Below are 19,956 nucleotides of genomic sequence, written 5' to 3' on the forward strand. Positions count from 1 at the left end.
TGCGCGCGTATGCACGGGCGTGAGAATGAAATATCGTAATTCATTGGGCGCCCCCGGGCTTTGGCAGGATGCATTACCCATTCCGCTAAGCGCGATAGCGTCCAAAACGGCTCGCAGCTTTGCGGCCGGAGAACGCTCGAGCGTGCGCGAACGTCCGTATACACGGGACTGCCGCGTGTGTACGTAAGCGCGAACGAAGGAATGACCTCAGATGGATATCGGTTAATAGCTTTTTTCGGGCGAGGTTGCAACGCGAGAAAGAAAGACGGCGACGACGAACCTCGACAACTGGTTGTGCCGAACCTCTCTTTCTCTCTTTCGTCCTTGCCTCTGGTTCGTCGAACGGCGCGTGTTCCACAGTCACCGGTAGCTAGTCGTTTGGACCAGGAACTGCTTAACATACGATAGCGCTTTACTTTCGATTTTTTCTCTCTCCGTCAGTCCGTCGTTTGCCAATACGCGTGCGTAGGTGCGACACGCTGCTCCGCCTTACGTTCGTTGCCGATGTAACGTTTGGTACACGCGTGCACGCGACGCGGCCCAAGGGTTTTAGTCTGTCGCGTGACTCGGTAGATCGCAAAATCCACGCGTGGACGCCAAGCGACGCGGAGAACGCCGTAAGTTGTCGTTTGTTACGTTTATTTGGTGACGCAGACAGATAGGCAGAGAGGCAGGCAGGCAGGCAGACAGGGTGTAAAAGCGTCGAGCGGCTTTGACGAGCTAGAAGGGACTATAACAGAGGAGCGATTTTTCGGTGCGTTTGTCACGGTCGAAGCTAGATCCGAGGGAGGGCCGTGTGGTAAGGTGGCGCGAATACTCGTGGTAATTAGACGGGTTGGCAGGCTGACTTCCAAAACGGGCTCCGTCCGGTACGCTTACTAATGAAAGGGAGTGACTAACGACTGATTATTAATATTGCCGGATGATCTCGATCGCGCACCTAGCACCGTATTAACTCTATAGCGATATCGGCCTGTTGCGTGACGGCTAATTAGAGAGGTCAGTGGAATAGAAGACCTTCTTAAGACGAAGGGTTCGTTACGCCGCGCTGAGGGAATCGCGTTACCGCTGGTTAATCGCCGACAGCTATTGCGCGTCTGTTTCTTTCATCGCCTAGTGCGTATACTTTCGATTAGACGCGTGTGCGTGAAGCTGAAATTGACTGGCCGATTTATCGGGGAATCTCTCGAATGGAAAAAGACGCAGCGGCGGCGGCAGCGCGTTTCGTTTACTAACTTGTCAAATTGGACTCGGAAGAGTGGCACGCGGTGAAAATACCGAACCTCGCTCGGCCAATACGCCGGAACGCGATCGTTTCGGCTGCGAGGCAAATAGGGACGGAAGCGAGGTAGTTGGTTAAAGGCACCAGATCGGTCCATCGGTTTCATCGGTCTCGGTGCAATCCGGTTAAGCGCGACCCGCGGTATCTACGCGCCGTTCGGTCGCGTTTATCGACCAACTTGAATCATCGCGCGAGACATAAAACGGTCCGAACGGAGCAAAAGGAGGAAAAGAATTCGTAACGACATTAAAGCGGTCGATACTAAATCTCTTGGTTTAATTATAAGCTTTCTCGCTCGCTCGCGAACAAGAAGAATAGATACGTGACCTGTCTCGCAGAATGAATTAGTCGTTTTCTCGACAGGGACGATGAGAAGTTGGCGGAGGAGGATGGAAAGAAGAAGAAGGAGGACCGTTCGTAGAGCAGACTCTCGCATCGCGCGAGCGCATCGGCTCATTAATCTCCCGCGGTAATTGCGACCATATTCCAACGGCGCGCGGTTAAGACTCTCTTCCCGACCGCTTCTTCTTCACCCTCCTTCTGCTTCTGCTCCTCCTTCTCTTTCCACGACCTTCCTCTTCCATCTCCTTTTCTTTTCCCTCTTCTTCTTCTGCTTCTTCATCTTCTTCAGCTTCTTCCACGTCATCTGTGGCGGTAGAGTAAAAAAAAAAAAAAGAAAAAGAGAGAGAGGAGAGCTCAGCGGGGAAGGCTCTCGATACCTGTCCGTCAATCTCCATCGATTGCCTATAACGGCCGAGACTAAAAGTCTCGGCCCTGTCGATTTTTAACTTTTCATCGGGTCGATTTCCTTGATATTCGCGCGACCACGCTCCTACCTCGTTACTGCGTGTCACGACCGAAGAAGAGAGGGCGGCAGGTAGTGATTCCGTGACGCAAACCGCAGATTTCCCAGTTTCACGGTCCGTGTCACGGTAATCCACGAATCCGGTAGCGGCGCGATCCATCGCGAGCTTCGGACGTTTCTTAATTACTCTCGCGTGCAAATTAATTATGAGCGTGCAGATTATTCGAGGACTCGCGGCTCCCAACCTTCCCCTTCGCCCTCGAACCTCTTCACCATCCGTCTTCGATTCTCTTTCTCTTCTGGTTCGATCATCTAGTTGCGCACGAACGTCACGGTCACCATTAATTATCGGTCGATATAACGACCCTGGCGACCGAACCCACAACTCGATTCCGTGGTCTCTCCCCAAGAGGTGTTTTCGTTTGACGATCGAGCCAGTACTTTAGGGAGTTCACTGCGAAACCCGTGCTCGATAATTTCGTCGGACGTATCGATCGTTCCGAGGCATAAGTGTACGTTATAGGATGTAATTTGTTAGGCCTAAACGTTTTTTCGCCGAATCGTAAAAGAATCGAACGCTCTTGTGGGGGCAACAAAATTTCGCGAGAACGGAAGTCTGATCGGAGGCGTTCTTCGTCACGTGTCGTGGTCGTGGTCGTGGTCGTCGTCGTTGTCGTTGCGACCCGCGATAGAGCGGCGCGGCGATTGTTGATCGCCGGTGAAAAGGGGAAAACGAGACAAAGAGAGGGAAGGGGTAGAGGATAAAGAGATCAGGCATAGTCGCAACTCGCAACGGATTCGACCAAGTGCGCGTAGCCGTAGACCGTAGACTATGGATTGAATGGGGACCGCGATCGATCCACGGTCGGATCGACACGGATGTAGTAAGTGGGACGTAAAGGAAAAGGATGCAGCAGCACCCTCCCCGTCGAGTTGCCCCGGGGGCCAGAGCGAGCGTTGCACCGAGCGTAGACCCTAACATCGCAGCATGAGGCGTTCCACACACAACTCAGAGGCTGTTGACATAAACGATCCGGGACGTACAACGTTTTAATACAAAGTTCTTTATGATCGGGCCGGAGTGCGCGTGCTGCCGCTCGCCGAGTTTGCGACTCGTTCCGGACTCGGCCCGGGAACGTTTCTGTCCGGTGGGCTCTCTCAGATTAGGCCCTGTGGTGCGTATACGCGCCCGCATAAATCCCGGCCCTCCCATAAATTGCGATACGGTAGCATTAAAGTGAAAATAATGTATGAAATTTGCCTTTTGATCATTTTGTCGGCCGGGGGCGCGCGGCTTCCGCCTTCTCGTTTCCTTACCCCCTCGTTGCTCTGCCCCCCTTGGTCCCCCAGGCCTTGCTTTTCGTTTCGGTCGATGCTTCGACGTTTCGTAGGCGCCACTTTGCGTGTTTCTTTTCTTCTCGTCTATCCCGTGTTCTCCCGTCTCTTCCAGACCTCGTCCTTCTCGCTGCTAATCGCTTCTGTGGAAATTTGCTCGTCCTCTGTTCAATCCACAATCGTCAACTCGGAGGATGACCATGCGACGGAGCAGGCTCGCGCACGGCTCCAACAACTGTACAAAGTAACAGGTTCGCGTCGATCGATCGAACGAACGATAAGCGACACCGCTGAAATATTTTCCGTTTAAAGCTGGACTTAGGGGGAATATCGTTCCTGGATTACATGCCATTACTGTCACGTGTAACACGCTGCTCCATTGGAGGGGAGGTATCTCGCGATAGGTCGGTGAGAGGACCACCTAATCTTGCATCAGGCCCGGCGGGTCCTGCGTTCGCGGCTCCCGCTCCTACTCAGCCGCTTCTGCTGGGGCTCGCTGCGCTGCTTTATCCGCCCTTTCTCTCCACTCTATACCGTCGTTCATGAATTGCATACTCACCCTCCGTGGGGACGCATCCTGTCTAGGTAGCCGCTACTTATTTGTCCCTAATACCCGTCCTGCGGCGCCTACGAGCACGTCGTAGCCGGATTCGCGAAAGCAAACGTCTCGTTGGATCGCGGGAACGAACCTCAAACAAGGAATACGCGATAATAACGATTTCCAAACCGTTCATTCGAGCCTGCTTAGGTGATTTATAAAACTGGTTTATCGAAGCGATCGAATTCATTCTACCGCTGCAAAACGACCAGCTTATTGACACGCCTAACTAGCTCGCAGCGCGCATACAGAGTAACAGGCAACTTCCGCGTTCGCGTTTACGGGTATTATTTTGGTACGCGAGAGGATCGCGAATGGCCGAGATTCACGGGAAATCGAGCTTCTCCTTTTTTCCTCGCTTCCAGTATTTTTCCCATCCCGATAATCGCTGGCTATTTAGGGTCGGTCGAAGGTGAGGGCACGTTGGCCATCGGTGAAACATTCTCCGATACACACCGATACAGACGACCATCCGCAATTCCGTCGATGCCGCGCCACGCCAGTTCACCGACTGTAATGCGCACTGTCTCGCCACTTTTCTGCGCGCATTATGCAAAATATAGTGAAAGCTGAATAACCGTGCTACGGAGAATCGTGCTGACGCAGGTTCGATTCGCGCGCCTCGCTGCATGCGTGCAGGTAATACGAGCGGGACGCGCTACGATGCGCTCCACGCGTCGCAGATCTACTTACGAATATTCTCGCGAAAAGCGTTTTCTTATGCTGTTTGACACGACGGCGATTAAACCGCGATCGATTCGGTAGATACCCTCTAGTGGAGTGGATAAACGAACGGACAATATAACGATGCCAGCGTGTTAGCGTGCAGCGCAATTGCCTTAGCTACATAATTGATCGATATATCGAAGTAACCGGCGAGGAACGCTTTGTCGTACACGCTCTGTAACGAGACACGCGATTATCCCTGGTGAAAAAATGATTCGCAGGCTGCTCGTTATTAGCTGCGACAACGCGACGCATCGTCGAGCCATCTTTACGCGGCAGCCAGAACGCGGTCCAACCTCGTTATCTGGAATCCGCTTTCTCATCGGGCTGCGACTGGTCGCTGGCGATCGAAAGCAATTAGAACTATCGGCGAAACGGCGTATACGCGTAAATTCCGAGATCCGTCGCGATCGTGCGTTGTGGCGCGTTTTGTCGAACCGTAAATTCCTTGGAATTTGCATTTTCATAGAACGTATGCGGTCGGTGTGTCGCGCGCGAATAACTCCGTAACAACGATAATGCGGGTCAATGGATTCTCTCTCGGTCGAGTACCAAGTACACTGTCCAGCCGTTAAAGAGCGCGGGTACAGTTGTATAATTAATAGAAAAGTGCAAGCGACAGGCAGCATGTGCCTGCGCGGACTGTCCGCGGCGATACGCGGACAAAAGTACAGAGCCGGGAGATGACAGTGGCAGATAATTGTGGCAGGGTACACGGTCCTCTAGGTCGATGGAAAATCGAGCGAGAGGGAAGCGGATGGAACGCTGGCGCGAGTGAGAAGCGCGAGGAGTCGTTGGCGGAGGCGGACGAGGCCACGGAAGGAATCGAAATGCTAAAGCGTCGCGACCGTCGGCCACGTCTGTATTGTGCGTAGGTACGCGCGTCCTATACCGGTCATGGCTATACCGCGCCGTGTATGTTCGCGGCCGCGTGACAAATAAACGTTCGCTCGCTCATAGCCGACCAAACAGGAATTTGCATTCGCACGCATAATGCGTTTGAAGATATCTTGGCGCGACTCGCTCACCAACGCTCACGGTCTTCCTTCGTTTCAGCGGATTGGATTTTTCGCCCGTTCTTTTCGCGAACGCCCGTCACGCGTTCCAACGCTGTTAGAGAGAATAGTCCAGCGAGCTTCTTTCGTGATAGACCTAGCGAGGTTCTGTTGTAGCATGTGACGAGAAGAGCGACCGAATGGACGCGTGCCGCCAAGAAAAGGCAAGGCTTTTATTGCGGGATTAGTATGGCTACTAGGCACCTTAATTCCATGAACAAAACGAATTTACTGGTTACGAACCACGGCGAGTTATTCGACCCGTTACGTTTAACCGACTTCGGTTATTCGTTCCCGACTCGGCTCTTCTGAAACGCTTCTGAAAATGCGTCGTTGACGTGACTCGCATAAATAATGTGGATCGATTCGATCGTTTTGATTCGGGGACTAACTGACGCGACGCTAAGTAAGCGCAACTTCGCTTCGCTGACTGCGGTTCTCTCGCCCACTTTCTCTCACGTAATTCCCTCTGCGTAATCGGAATAACGCTCGGCAATAACTCACGCAGCCCGAGTAATTATTATTGCCGGGCGGCGGACGGTTACTTGGCGGCGATGCTCTGTAACATTTTATTGATGATTTACCGCTGCTTGCGTGCCAACGAAACGTATCGCGACGGGGTTTTGAAGCTCGTTACAAACGATTCGAGGGATTGTTCCTTATCAAACAAAGTCATTTTTTAGCAGTTCCGGCTCACACGCGATCCATATCTTTTTCACAAAGTTTTGTACCGATTGTAGTCGAAGCGACGGGACGCATAAAATCAACCCCGTGTGGCGTCTGGGCCATCGCCCACAGATCGATCGGAATTATATTGTTTTCTCAAGAACGGATCGCGACCCGGGTCGATTGAGCACGGAACGCCAGTTAATTCAAAGGGTAGACTGCTAGGGTGACGCGAACGGGAGATTATAAAATTGATCTGCGTCAGGTCAAACGAGCGCAAACCACGAACGTAAAGAGATTGTCACGACGCGATGGAGGGTTGTCTTGGTTAACGCTGAATTGTAGAACATCGATGCATTTAATACCAGCGAATCTTTACGCGACATTTTACAATCGTTTCCAGACCTCGTTGACACGTTTTGCAGCGAAATATCAGGGAACGTTCGGAATACCAGGATAGGGAGAAGATGAATCTCGCTTCGTCAAACTGCCCGTAAAGAACCGGGAGATACCGATTTTAAGGATCATCGATTACGACCGGATTTACTAGTTACATTTTGTCGGTCCTCTATTTCAAGCTTCGCAGACTTCCCATTTCTATTTTCTTTCTAATTGGAAGCTGTTGTTTAAGTGGCAATAACGCCGAAAGAAGGAATCGCGGAGTTATCGATTACGCAATGAGAATGACAATACTTGACCGGCAGGCATTGGTAGGAGGTAACCATTGGAACGTCGTGCGATTTATTTGTCTCTATTTACGCGTTAATCACGTGGCAACGCGAGGACACGTTTACAAGCGGACGCGCGAAGATGAGGAGCACGCGCGGCACGCCGAGATTTCCACGAGGACGATAATGTCAATGGCATGAGAATGTCGACGGGCAGGATAGATCGGACGCCACGCCGGCGCGGCAGTTCTGGGTGGGTTTTCGTCGACGTTCTCTTTTTGCTGGTGGCTCGGTCGCGGCATCGATGACGCGCGCGCGCTCAACGGCATCTCTTAGCCTCGCGCGCCATGGACACAACAGAGACATCGATCGAGATTGACCGATCGCTTGGAAACGGTGGCACGAGAGAGGAGAGAAAGAGAGTGGCGTTAAAACGGCGTTCGCCGTCTATGGTCCCGTACAAATGGCTCTCTCGCCGGTGAAACGTGGAATTCCTAAGATAAGGAGGCTGCCGAGTTGCGAGATATTTCAATTCGGTGTCGTTTATCTACCGTGGTCCTTCGCTTTCTCGAGTAAAAAGCGTTAAAAAGGCTTTAACGTAATTACCGACAAATTCGAGCCAGAACGGACGAGTACCTGGCAGGCGTCGAGAGATTACTCCAAGTGGCGAGCGTGTGAAGCAATAGGAAGAGTCGCGTGCTGTCGTAAGCTGTCGACGTATCGACTATACTGGCATAAATCACCAAACGGTAAATGCTTTTGCCAGAAACGGTCGACTCGTGGCTTCGAACGAAACGTCGTTTCTCTTTTTTTCTCCAATTCAAACTGGTCGATTAACGTTGCTTCGCGCACTTCCCCTCGGCGTCTCCGCTTCGAGGAGATGCCAGGTTCGCGCTCCACCGTTTCTTCGTAACTTTTCTTTATTATTTTCTCATTTTCTGCATTTGATACAATATTTCGCGTTGATAAAAGATAATGCAATACGAAACCTCTCTTTTATTTTGTCGAGTGCTCGACTGCTCGCCAACGAGGAATCCTTCTACGTCGACGCGGCGATCACTGCATTCCATTTCCTCTCGTCTTTATGGTGGGACGATGTAAACGTAAATTAACGAAACACGCGGTAGAAAGGCTGGTCGGTAAAGGCAAAGGGCCGAGGGACTAGGGACGAGGAAGGCGCGATGTGTAGGCGCGAGGTGAAAACAGTCGAGGCAGTTAGCGACGAGGTGTTAGCTGGATCTTGTCAGACACCGAAACATGTTTTTGGTCGTGCTGCACCTCGTATCGACCAATGGCCGATGGCTCGGTCTCCGCCGATGAACGCATCTCGAATTTACACTCTAAACACACTAAAACGTGTTAAAACTCCGGTAGCTCTAAAAGCCACGCGTTCGCTCCCTTCGCCTTGCCTTCCTGAATATTCCATTTTCAGATTAATCCGTGCGTTCCTTTGTTTACGCGTACCGTGAAGCGAGGGACGCGTTCGTTTGGCTCATCGTAAACTTGAGAGTGCCAGGGTATGAAAGAAAGCACGCTGGGATACATCGGACTAGGGGAGCGTTAAGATTTAGACCGAGATTAACGGCTCTGTCGGCTCTTTGTGACGCCACGCAGCAAACCTTCTCCTTTTTTGTCGCGCGGAATTATCGTTTCCATTTTGTCTCTTCGATTTTGCTTCCGTTTTCAATTAAAGCGAACGCGTTGATCGGTTTGTCTCGTGCTCGTCGAATCGGACGTAGAGTTGCGGACGCGCTAGTTCACGCGAGGCTCCTTCCTCTGAGGGTGGAATGGCGTTTATCGAGACGTTGGACGTTCGCGTGTCAACGAACCGCGGCTCGTGGACTCGTGGGTCACGTTTGTGTCCGTTTGCGAACGTAGCCGCACGAAAACCGACGTGAGCAGGACACGGGAAGATCGACCGTTAAGCGGCCCGCAAAAAGGGGAATCCGAAGAAACGTAAACGCCGTCTCGTGTTTACAGCAGTCGTCGGGGATAACCTCAAATATTTGGGCTTTTAGGCATGTTTAAAGAGAAAAGACAGAGGCCGACTGCCGCGATGCCGGTGATCGTGAGTCGTGAGACACCAAAGACGGAAACATGAAACGTTTCTGGCCAACCATAGCCTATTTGCGAGCTCCGTTTGTACCTGACCGCGCTACGATTCTTCGTTCCCTTTTTCTTTCCTCTTTTCTCGTGGCCGTCCTCCTGCCGCCCCTCCCCCCGCTCGCTCTTTCTCTGTCTCTTTCGAAAGAGAGAACGCACGCCGCTCCGAAAGACGAGATTTTGTTCCTTCTAAAATAGAAATTTTAAATCGAGAAACGAAACTTATTAATTAATTTTCAGATGAATAGCCGCCAATGCGATTAATTGTCATCGGTATCCAAGATCGTTTTCGTAGTACGGTTTTTTCTGATCTTTCGTATTTTATTACGCGGTGGATCGTGTGTATGCGCGGTCGACTGGAAAACATGGAGAAACGAAATACGGATCTCCGAGCGATTGCGTATCTCGCGACCGCGAGTATGCCCGGCTAGGAATAAATGGGAAGAAAGGTTGCTCCGAGGAAGCGAAACAGGTTCGATCGCGGAGGCTGTGACCCCGAGCGCGCGTCGTCGCGCTTCTTACGCAACTCGAGTCTCGTTGCTCCTTATCCCTTATCCTTTATTCCTTATCCCCACTGCACCGTTGCGTGTTATTATATACATTATCGTCATCGTCTTCCACCTCCTGCCTTTTCTTCTCCATCTCTTCTTTTCCGCCTCCTTCTCCTCGCATCGGTCTTCCTCCTCATTTCGTACAGGCCCATCGTCGTTTTCTGCCGGTTACCGGTGCTTCCATCATTCTCGAGAAGGGCCACGCCTGCCCCTCCCTCGATCCTATCTTTCTTCTTCCCTTTTTTCTTCTTTTCCTCCCCTCGTGCACCGTGTATCCTCCCCTCGTTTAATTATCTCCACGCTGATTGGTAGCGAGGAATTTCGTGTCGGGTAATTTTGATCCCTTCTCGCCCTCCGTCTCGGGTCCCCTGCTTCCTTCAAGTCTTCGCGTCTCTCTTCTCTTTCCTTCCCCGTAGCTGCGTCTCCTCCTTCTCTAATCTCACGCATTTCCTTCTTCTTCCATCGACGACCTCTTATCTCTTCCCTTCCTCCTGTTACGCGTTATACCATTCGAGCCGCCTTCGTTCGCTCGTTCTCGTGCAATCTTCGTAATATCGTATTCGAGCGACTCGATCCCTTTTTTATTCGTCCCGTGTGCCTTTAGCCGTTTGCCCGTCCCTGCCTATTCCTCTCCGAGTTCGATGAAAACGCTTTCGCGGGTCAGCTCGTATCTAAAGAGAAGCTCGATTCAGAGCGAACGGAAAGAAACGATGTTTTCGCACGGTGCGAATGGCGACACAACACCCGAGCAACGTAACCGCGGCTCCGTATTAGTTTCGCGGTGCCGTACCGAACGTTAAGATGCGAGACGCATCGGCTGCGTGTCGCGATCCGTTGCACCGTGCATTATACTCGCAGCTTACAGTGGTGAACCTGGAGTACAGAATAGAGTAGTCCAGTATAAATTCGCTGCCAGTTGATAAAACGATTTTAGCCGCGTGGCAATTTCTTGCGTTGCAACAGGTGCGTCGAAGTTTCTCTTCCGATTTGAGCGTAGCGGTACGAGAACAGCCAGCAACGTAACTAGAATTCGCGAAACTAGATTGGAGTTAGGTTGGAATTGTTCGCGTTTAATTGCTTGTGAACACATTCCGAAAGATCTTTATGCCGAGGTGGTCGCGCGACTTTCGAACGTCGCGTCAGCGATTATAAACTTACTTGGCGACTTTCATGGTACTTTTTTCTTTTGACATACGATAAAGCGGTATAACAACGATATAATTTTCGATGACGAATGAAACCTTGCCTTTGGAGAATTAGATATCATATTCGACCATATTCTATGGCGGGTGATGTGATTTTACACGCGTTCCGTGAACTATAGATCGTTTTAACGCCATAAACACGCGACGCAGGTAATGGTCGAGTACTTACTTTCCGTCTTGCTTTTACTTTACGATCGGTCGCGCCACACGAGTTAGCATCCGAACAAATACACGTACAAAAGACCTATCGATGGGACTACAGTGATCGTGTTCTTCTTTTGTAAATATGTAACGCGGCGAACGGTAAACGATGCTGTTTCTCAGGACACTTATCGAACGAGGAGACGAATATCGAAGTATTCGCGGAACGCTGCGAATAGCGTGTAGCGTGACGCAGGTCGCGTCAGCGATGCATCGATCGCGTTGCTGGCTGTGCTAACGAACGTTGCTCTCCTCGTGAGCATTCTTAATGGTCGGTTCCTCGTGGCGCTATCAGCGACCGCTGTATTACAACCGATGATAGTTACGCTATGCTGAACTAACGTGTACGGTATTAGCGGTTGCTAATGAAACGCTACCCGTTTATTATCGCAACACGCCCTCTTCTCCACGAGCATGTACGCTTGTCCTAACCAAGTATAGCGCATAGTGACATAACTCGTGGCGGTGTACCACGAGTCAATTAGTTGTACCGTAAAAGATAGGTTGTGTCTATAATAGCCCAGGAGACCGCGTCGTTTGTTGGCTCTACCCTCTTCTGTCGATTAATCTTAGGCTGCCCTCAGACAATCAAGAACACAGTTAATTTCAAGATTCACAATATCGTTGTATAATATTAACAATATTGACAATACATATTGGTCCTTTCAGTTGAGAACCTTCAAATATTGAAAATATATGTATGTTAATAGCTTGGGGGCACACTTACGCTGTTTGCGAAACGTTTCTACGATACACACCTGATAGAATCTCGGGGATTAAAACTAATTTCGTTAACCGTTTTTGGAAAGAAGGAAACTTAGTTTCAGACCCTAAAGGCAGCATCGCGTTTTAACGATGGGAGGTCTCTTACGAGACGACAAACGACTCTATCTGTTTACTTAGTCACGACATATCAGTCGCGTCGTTATTACGCTATCGGGTGCGGTATATCGATTGGTAGCGGTTTGTGGTTGCGTTTAGTGCGTCCACCTGTCGCGTCAGTTATATACAAGTACATCGAACCGGTCGTCGCGTCGTCTTCTTTCCTCTCCGCCCCAAACTTGCTCGTCTTGCAATCTCATCTACTTACTTCCTTTGATATCGAGGTCGTAAAAGCATCGTCGTCTCGTTAATTAGCAATTGCTACGATAATTAATAATATACAGCAAAGATACAGTTGCGGGGCCGGGTGGCGTGAACAGCGGCCGATCGCGAGCTTGGACTAGGTCGTTTCCTCATTTTCCTCATTTTCCAATTTACATTGGTTCGATGTACCGGCGCGTTTCTATCTGTGCTAGATCCAATCCGCAGTTGAAACAAGAAAGCCTCCACCTAACCGGTCTCTAATAATTACCCATAATAAATCACAATTCCGTCAATGTTGTGTAATTATAATCAAAATCGCGACTCGAATATTGATTAAAGCGATGGTAACGTGAACGGGCGAAGGAGTGTCCGTTCCTCTTCCTCGTTCCTTGGATTCATTAATTTGCAGAAGGCGTTACCAACGCGCGCGTATTTCTTTATCTTCGACTACTGTCCGGGGTCAAGGCTTCTTGCGCCGACTTTATTGGAATTTCGCGACGGTTCCGTTTCGGAATACTGTCGTTTCTCGAATATTTCTTCCCCACGGAATCTTTCTTATTGCCGGTACGATCGAAAAGAATAGCAGCAAGTCGCTATGACTTCCTCCACTTCTGTTTCGTTCCGTTCTTCTTATTTTCTTTCTGGTACTTCGGGCCATGTTTATCCCGGACAGAATGAACAAAGAAGTAGAGAGATTTGGCCGGGAGAAAAGAGAGCAAAGAGAAAGGAATGGTGAATCCTGGTAAAAGGGAAGAGAGCGGGAGGGCGGCAGAAGAGAAGATACTGGCTAGAAAAGGAAGGAGTAGAAGAGGAGGAAAAGAGGAGAAGCGCGTATAGATCCAATCAAGTATAGCCGCTCATAATTCTCTGTTGTAATTATTGCAGTCTCGGAGGGCAGCGCTCAGGCAAAGCGATCCTCTTATTTTATTGATTAAATTGCTATTACGTTATATACTCAAGGCACCGTTTCTCTGGCGGGCAAAAGGGGCAAAAGAGAGAAAGAGGAAGAGGAAGAGGGAGAAGGAGAGGGTCGACTGTATCGTGTATGCAACGCGTGTATGCAACGTGCACGGATATTATACGGACGCGGTGATACCGTGGCTGATCCACGATGCCGAGGCACGACGAGAAGAAGAAGAAAAGGAGGATGGAAATTCTCATAGAGGCGGGAACGAGGAACCAGATAAATATGTCAGAGCGACCCGGAGAAGGAACCTCGATCTCCGGCGAGTCGAGAAGGAACTCGTGTAAAGGATAACCTCGCGAGGTTCTTCGGATAACCTCGGTTTACAAAAGAACAAAACGGAAGGGGAGAGAGGGGCTGAAGGGAAAGCGAGCAGGAAGGGTTACGCGGCAGAGGGGAAAGAATAAGAAGTAGAGGCATAATCGTTCTCACCTCAGGAAGGTGCGTTTCGTCGGATTCACGGTCTCTCGACTGACGCGCGATACATACCTTCTCGGGTTTTCTCTTTCCTTCTCTCGCCTTGCGCTCTAGCGCGCTCTCTCGACAAGGGACAGCGAAAGAAAGGTTCAATCGGAGGAAAAAATATCGTTGCAGGGGAGCTCGCAGAAATTCGATATCTCGCCACCTCGGCCACTCGCGCCAGTCTGTAATTATTCCATCTTCGTCGGTTCTCTGTGCCGCGACCGACGAAACCGTTTCTCTCTGTTCGGCTCGTGACACGAATCGAGATTCGTGCGTCTCGTTCTCTCGTCTCTCCGGTCCAGGGACCAACTTGCCGGAGTTTTCTCAACCGATGCAAAACACGTAATCCGATATGTCCTACTAGCGTGCAGATAGAGTCACTCGTTCGTGGCCTCTAGACCTTGCCAGCTTCCCTCTGTCTCCGAGCCTCCTCTCTCAACTCTTCGATCTCACGATCCCCTCTCCTTGCTTTTCTCCTTCTTCTGGTACTCGAATTGCCGGACAAATCGACCCGATGACAAGTTGTTGGTAAAAAGCTGAACAACAACAGGCAGAAGCAACGCGTCCGTGAATGAAAGGACGGTGTTGCGTGAAACGTCGCGACGGTCTCGAGATAACGTCCTCGTCTTTCGACTGTGACACGATCTCGAACCCCTTCGGCAAGCGTAGCCGCGTGTCGGCTCTGATGGGCAAGAAGGGGACGAAGCGTCGAAACAGCGCGAGTAAGTTATTCGAGTATCTTTCGCGCAAATGCGCCGGTTCTCTCCAGCAAATTGCAGTCGTATCCTTTTCGATTACGCAGCACTCGGCTTCTTCTTCGTATATTACTTCATAAAGTAACCACGCGCGTGGTCGAGGCGGAGAGCTTCGGCACGTTAATTGCCGGTCAAAGTCCGCTTATCGGTAGCCCGACGGTCGTTTATTGGTTAAGAGTCGCGGGAGAAATGGTCGCGAACTGTGAGCCACGTGATGCCGTCGTTGCAGACGCGAGAAGGGGTTCGCGCAAGACAGGAAAGAGGAGTTGGCCCGTCTAGTCGGAGAACTGGAAGAACTGGCCTCGTGGAAGATTCAGCTCGCAGATCGAGTCTCTCGTGGCGCAGAGAGAACGGGCTTGCTAGAAAAATTCGATAAACGGTTTACATCGAGACGAGAGAGAGAGAGAGAGAGAGAGAAAGAGAGAGAGAGACCAGTCCGATCGATGCGGTGTGTTCCACGCGAACCGGTGCTTCTCCTCTGCGCGATAATGACACGGGGCGGTGCCGCCTCGTAAACTATCGCCGAACGAAATTTATGGGGTAAGGTGGATACCTTTTACTTTGCAAACTACCTTCCTACCGCGCGCTCTCTCTCTTTCTCTCTTTGCTCCTCTTGTCTATGATACGCACCTACACCTATCGTGCGTGCAACTTGGCTCGGGTTATCGTCCTCCCTAGATGCAACGATCCTGTTTACCGCTCGGCGGAGGAACAACCGCGGCGTGCGAGAGCAAGAGGGAGAGGGAGGATACACCAATCTTTCGATTCGAGGCGTTAAACGGTCGGTATCAGGACCGAACGAATATCCCGCGGAGCGATCGACGCCTCGATACCCAACCGCGAGCGCGCGCGCGCGCGCGCACACACAGTTCCTTGGTTTCTTCGACAGCCGAGAGACTGTTCCCTTTTGCTCTCTGTCTCTCGACTCCTCTCTCGACCGTAGGGCAAACCTCCTCATCCCGCACGGTTAATTGCGCAAAGGGTAAAGGGAACGGGCATGGGCAAATGCGACGTCGAGCCGGTCTTTTTTCTCAAGCGTATTAATTTTTGCACGCCACTTTGAAAGTTTCACGAGAAAATTATTACCTGAACTCGATGGAACGCAGAAGAGATACACCTCTTCCACGAGATAATTTCTTAAACTCATTCCGCGTCAGTCTTCGTCCGGTGTAATCAAGTCGTCATGCTTTAACGTTGCCTATTACGCCTTTCTTTGCCCCGCATCGAGCAGGAAATTTTGCAGTTTCGGCAGAAGACGCATCCTTCTTCCTTTCTTCTTCGACGTCCAGTTCCAATTCGTTCTCGCCAATTCTCTGCGCCGTGCCATGGCCGCGTGCTAGCCAGCGAGCCTCGAGGAATCGCGTACCACAGCACCGGTAGGCGTTTTACGACATTTGTAATACGTATATACACGTATATCGACGGCTGTTTCTAGCTATATCATCGTCACGTCTGTCCAGCTTCGAAAAGAAAGTGTTAGACTCAGAAAGAGACGTCAGAGTCTTTACGATATCGATTTTAACCACGAAAAGACTGTTTCGCGCATGTAACAACGTCGGCACGTTGTACCGTGTTGTAAGTCGTGAGACAGATGGCGGAGGAGCGGCGAAGGTATCGAGAGGAAATGAGTTCACCGGTGATCGAAAGACGGAGAAAAGCAGACTCTGTATCACGCGTCGTGTACACGTGGTATCCAGAGTGAGAGAGAAAGCCTCGTCCATATAATACTCGTGTCTGTATACCGATCGGATGCCTGAGCTAATCAGACGGACATAATTGATCTCACTTGTGATCTTGAGATTCGAAAGATCGCGGATGGAGAGGGGCTCGAACCAATAATTATTGTTAATACCGGCCGTCCCTCGCTCTTCTACCTGCCACTGCCACCGCCATCGGCTGCCGCCGCCGCCGCCGCCACCGCCGCCGCCACCGCCACCGTTATCCCCCGTCTCTTTCTCTCTGCTTCTTCGATGGCTAGAGACGTCTCTTGCCAGCAAGCGATATGGTCGACGTTTTTGAATTCTCACCTCCTTTTCTTTACATATATACATACGTACTAAAGAGGCAGTGGTGGCTGCGCGTTTGTGTGCGCCTCTTTACTTACGTATACGTGTGTTATTCGTCTTGGTCTTCCTCTCGTACCCTTCGTTCCCGAGCTTTTTCGTGATCCTCATCATCCTCCTCTACCTACGGCCGTGTGTTCGCGTTGCTTCAACCTCGTCCTCTGTTCGCGTTTGGGCATCTTTGGGCATTCTTCACCGACCCTTCCTATCAAGAACCGCGTCCCTGTTCAGAGCTTTTATTTATATTAATTTCGTGGACTTTTTGCTTTTCGATGGTTTCGGAGCCTCGGTGAAGCGCAGAAAATATGAAATAATAATGATAATAATGAGCCATTTTGCGCGTAATAATATGGTAGAAGCTCGCGCGATTCGCCGGGCTAATAACGTCGGATGCTATAGGTTGGATGCATCGCGGTCGTATCCGTGGATCCGTCCGCGCTCTTTCCTTCGGTTGATCCTCTTCCTTGGCCATTTCGTCTCTTTTCCCTCCCCTCTCCCTCTTTCGCCGGTTTCGTTCGCGTTTCGTTGCTGTGCGGCGGCGATTCCCGCGATTTTCTGTCGTTCGTATCGAGTCTTCGCTCGCTCTTTTCTTGTTTCCCTCGATCGTCAAACCGTCGAGGGTCTGTCGTTGTCCATTCCCGGCAAAAAACCCGGGCAAAGGAAATGTCCGCAAAAAAGTGGGTTAACGAGGCGTTGATCGCGGTCGATTTTAAATAATTGCCCGGCATAAAGTGGATGCAATTGCACTGGCTATATCGGCCGGCTACAGATTATCCCGTACATTGGTCTCGGCCGCAACTAAAAACCTGCGCGTCCTTCGATCACAAGTGTCGCCGCTATTTCGCAAATTTTATAGCGAATCGTTGGATCGTACGACGATCGTATCACGTAAGTACTTGCGTATAGCCGCCTCTACGTCGGGGCTATCCGGTATCGAGTCGGAGAATAAGATGACAAGGGGGACACGTATTACGTATACGATCGGCAGCTCGGTGGTGCGGCGATCAATGTACGCGGCCGATAGAGGACCCCGTGGTCATTTTGCCTCCTGCCGCGCCAGCGACCAAGCCTCTAAGAATTTTATGGCACGGAATGGGATTTGGGTACACTTAGCGGTCATAAAGCGGCAGAGGTGCAAAGAGCTATCCGCGGCCAACCCGCCAGCACCAAGTCGGCACCTTTCATCCCGAGGGGATCGACGTTAGGGGTAACGAAGCTTTTACAAGTTTGCTCCGCCCTTCTACCACCGGCGAGAACACGCTTCCGTCGAATCTCTTTATACCATTCCCCACCGTTCCTACGAATACCCATTTTCAAAGGAAACGTTTCGTGCCGTGCATGCTCGCCTAGTAGCACGCCGAAGGAATTTACTGAGTGGTGTTCCGCTTCCCGCAACGATTACCACGGCGACGCGTTCTCCGCTATTAACCGAACGACCATACAAAAACGTGGAGACGGGGCAAAGATAATAAATTCGGCATCGGTTGAGCGTGAACACCGAACAACGCGGTAAAAGACTACGCGAACCAGAGGGAACATCGGGGATGGTAGAGGTGCGGTGGTTTCCGGCGCGGGAGAAGACGAAGAACGAAGAAAGAGCTGGTCGAAGGTTACCGCGTCCTCGGCCTTGTTCGGTTCTTCGACGTAGGGCGCGAGAGAGTGGCTTGTACCTCACACCCAATCAACTTAGATCCGCGGTTCCAGATAAGGTTTCTTCTCCCTCCAGCGTCGCGAAGAGCGAGCAGTCCGCGCGTATATACACGTCGTCAGCGTCCTGCCGGTTAAAGGCAGCCTCGACGATGGCACTCGCGGGGGCGGCCTGCGAATACTAAGTCACCGGGCGCAAAATACACCGGAGGGAATCCCCACCCGGCGCTTCTCCGTGTTCTTCGTCCCTTGCCTCCTTTACCTCCTCCCACTCTTCTTTTTCTTCCTCGGCATGCATGCACCCGGGTAACGAGCTTTCATTAGCGACGCTGTAGGCTAATGAGCCGTGTTAGAGCCACTACGTGGACGGCCTCGAACGCTCAGATCCACCGCTCTGACTTCGTAGCTCGTTGCTCGCTCGCTCGCATTCTCTTCTTTCTCCATCCGACTACGTTCACGATCATCGTCCTTTTCCGTCTTTCTCACGCCTTTGCCACGCTAGCGATACGAAGTCACTTCGTCTATCCTCGATCGCGGGAAACCTCGAGCGACGCGAAAACATCTTTCTCGAAACGTCGCCAGCGCATCCGCTATTTAGAGGTCGCAAAGTTTAAAGCAGGCGATGGAAATTATCGAGCGGCTCGTCCTTTCGCGAGTAGCAAGCGAAACGAGTAATCTTTCGATCGTAGAGGTCGACTAATAATTGGAATTAATTTTCAAGGGAAAGCTCGTGACTGTAATCGGGATTGGAAAATTTGTCGCGGTCAAGCTCGCGGGCAACTCGATAACGTTGGCGATTTGTCCGTGAAACGAGGTAGGGCGCGATAAATTCTCCACGCGAACGATGAATTGTATTTCGTGCGTATCTAGATACCGTGGAATATGTTTACACGTATATCGATTATTGAATAGAGAACCGGCGTGGCGCGGCGGTCGCGTAACGGTCGCGTTACCAGCTATAACAGGCAGCGTATTGTGTCGTATTTATTACCTGGTAAGCCCTACCGTGCCGTTACCGAGATTGCCGGCTCTTATTTTCTCGTTACGTTCGTTTCTCTCTGTGCACGCATGTTTCGTATAACGACGTTGTGTATCGTTCCCGGCAATCGCGATAGATAGGAGAAAGCACGCTTATCGACCGTCGTGGACGGCCAATGGGCCAAGGGAAACGTCCTCGACTACCATTACCGATGGTACTTACTACATTAACAGCCGTCTAGACGTAGGGTCCATCTATCGATGATTGAGTCCGGCTAACGACGATCAATTTTTTCTCCACGTTGCTAATTCGAATTTTCTTTTTCCGTTTCAGGTAAGTTGTAATCGAGACGTGGCACGAAAACGGTAGAGAACGATGCAAGATATGATGACCGATGGAAGGAGAAATCAGAAACACGGACGAGCAAACGATTAGCGCGGAATCGCGAGCGAAGATCGCCGTTACAGTGCGGAGCCGCGACGAGCTCCTAGCAAGGAAGCGCTGGTATTTATGTTAATTACCGTCAACGTTAATTAGAGTCGGTGCCCTCGTCGTGCTGCGGTCGCTCGACGGTCGAGGACAATCGCGGGAGAGAAGGGACGGTAAGAATAACGAGAACTCGACGAGGAGGACCGGATTCGAGCCCCGGTCGCAAGAGCAAGACGAGAACAGTGCTGAGAGAAAAAGAGAAGCGGGGTAGGAGAAAAAAACGGGAGAAGAGATCAATCGAAGTTCCTGGCATGAAACTCTTGGTTGCATTGTCTGCCATGGACGATCGGGTTTCGGTTCGCGTATCGATAAGTAC

At 50.9% G+C, this 19,956-nt stretch overlaps 1 protein-coding gene across 2 annotated transcripts in view; it reads left to right on the plus strand.

The window, feature by feature from the left end:
* Positions 1-19,956, plus strand: part of ds (dachsous cadherin-related 1) — a 214,328-nt gene that overhangs the window by 76,060 nt on the left and 118,312 nt on the right. Inside the window, exon 1 of one of the 2 annotated variants that reach the window (XM_069116821.1) lies at positions 19,560-19,655. The exons of the other annotated variant lie outside the window; for it this stretch is intronic. The gene's annotated coding sequence lies outside the window, so the exon portion shown is untranslated. Of the gene's footprint in view, positions 1-19,559; positions 19,656-19,956 lie in introns of those variants that run through there. 2 annotated transcript variants of the gene reach the window in all.

This window comes from Bombus flavifrons, chromosome 7 (genome assembly GCF_040668555.2).
Source record: "Bombus flavifrons isolate JBK064 chromosome 7, iyBomFlav1_principal, whole genome shotgun sequence".
Lineage (NCBI taxonomy): Eukaryota > Metazoa > Arthropoda > Insecta > Hymenoptera > Apidae > Bombus > Bombus flavifrons.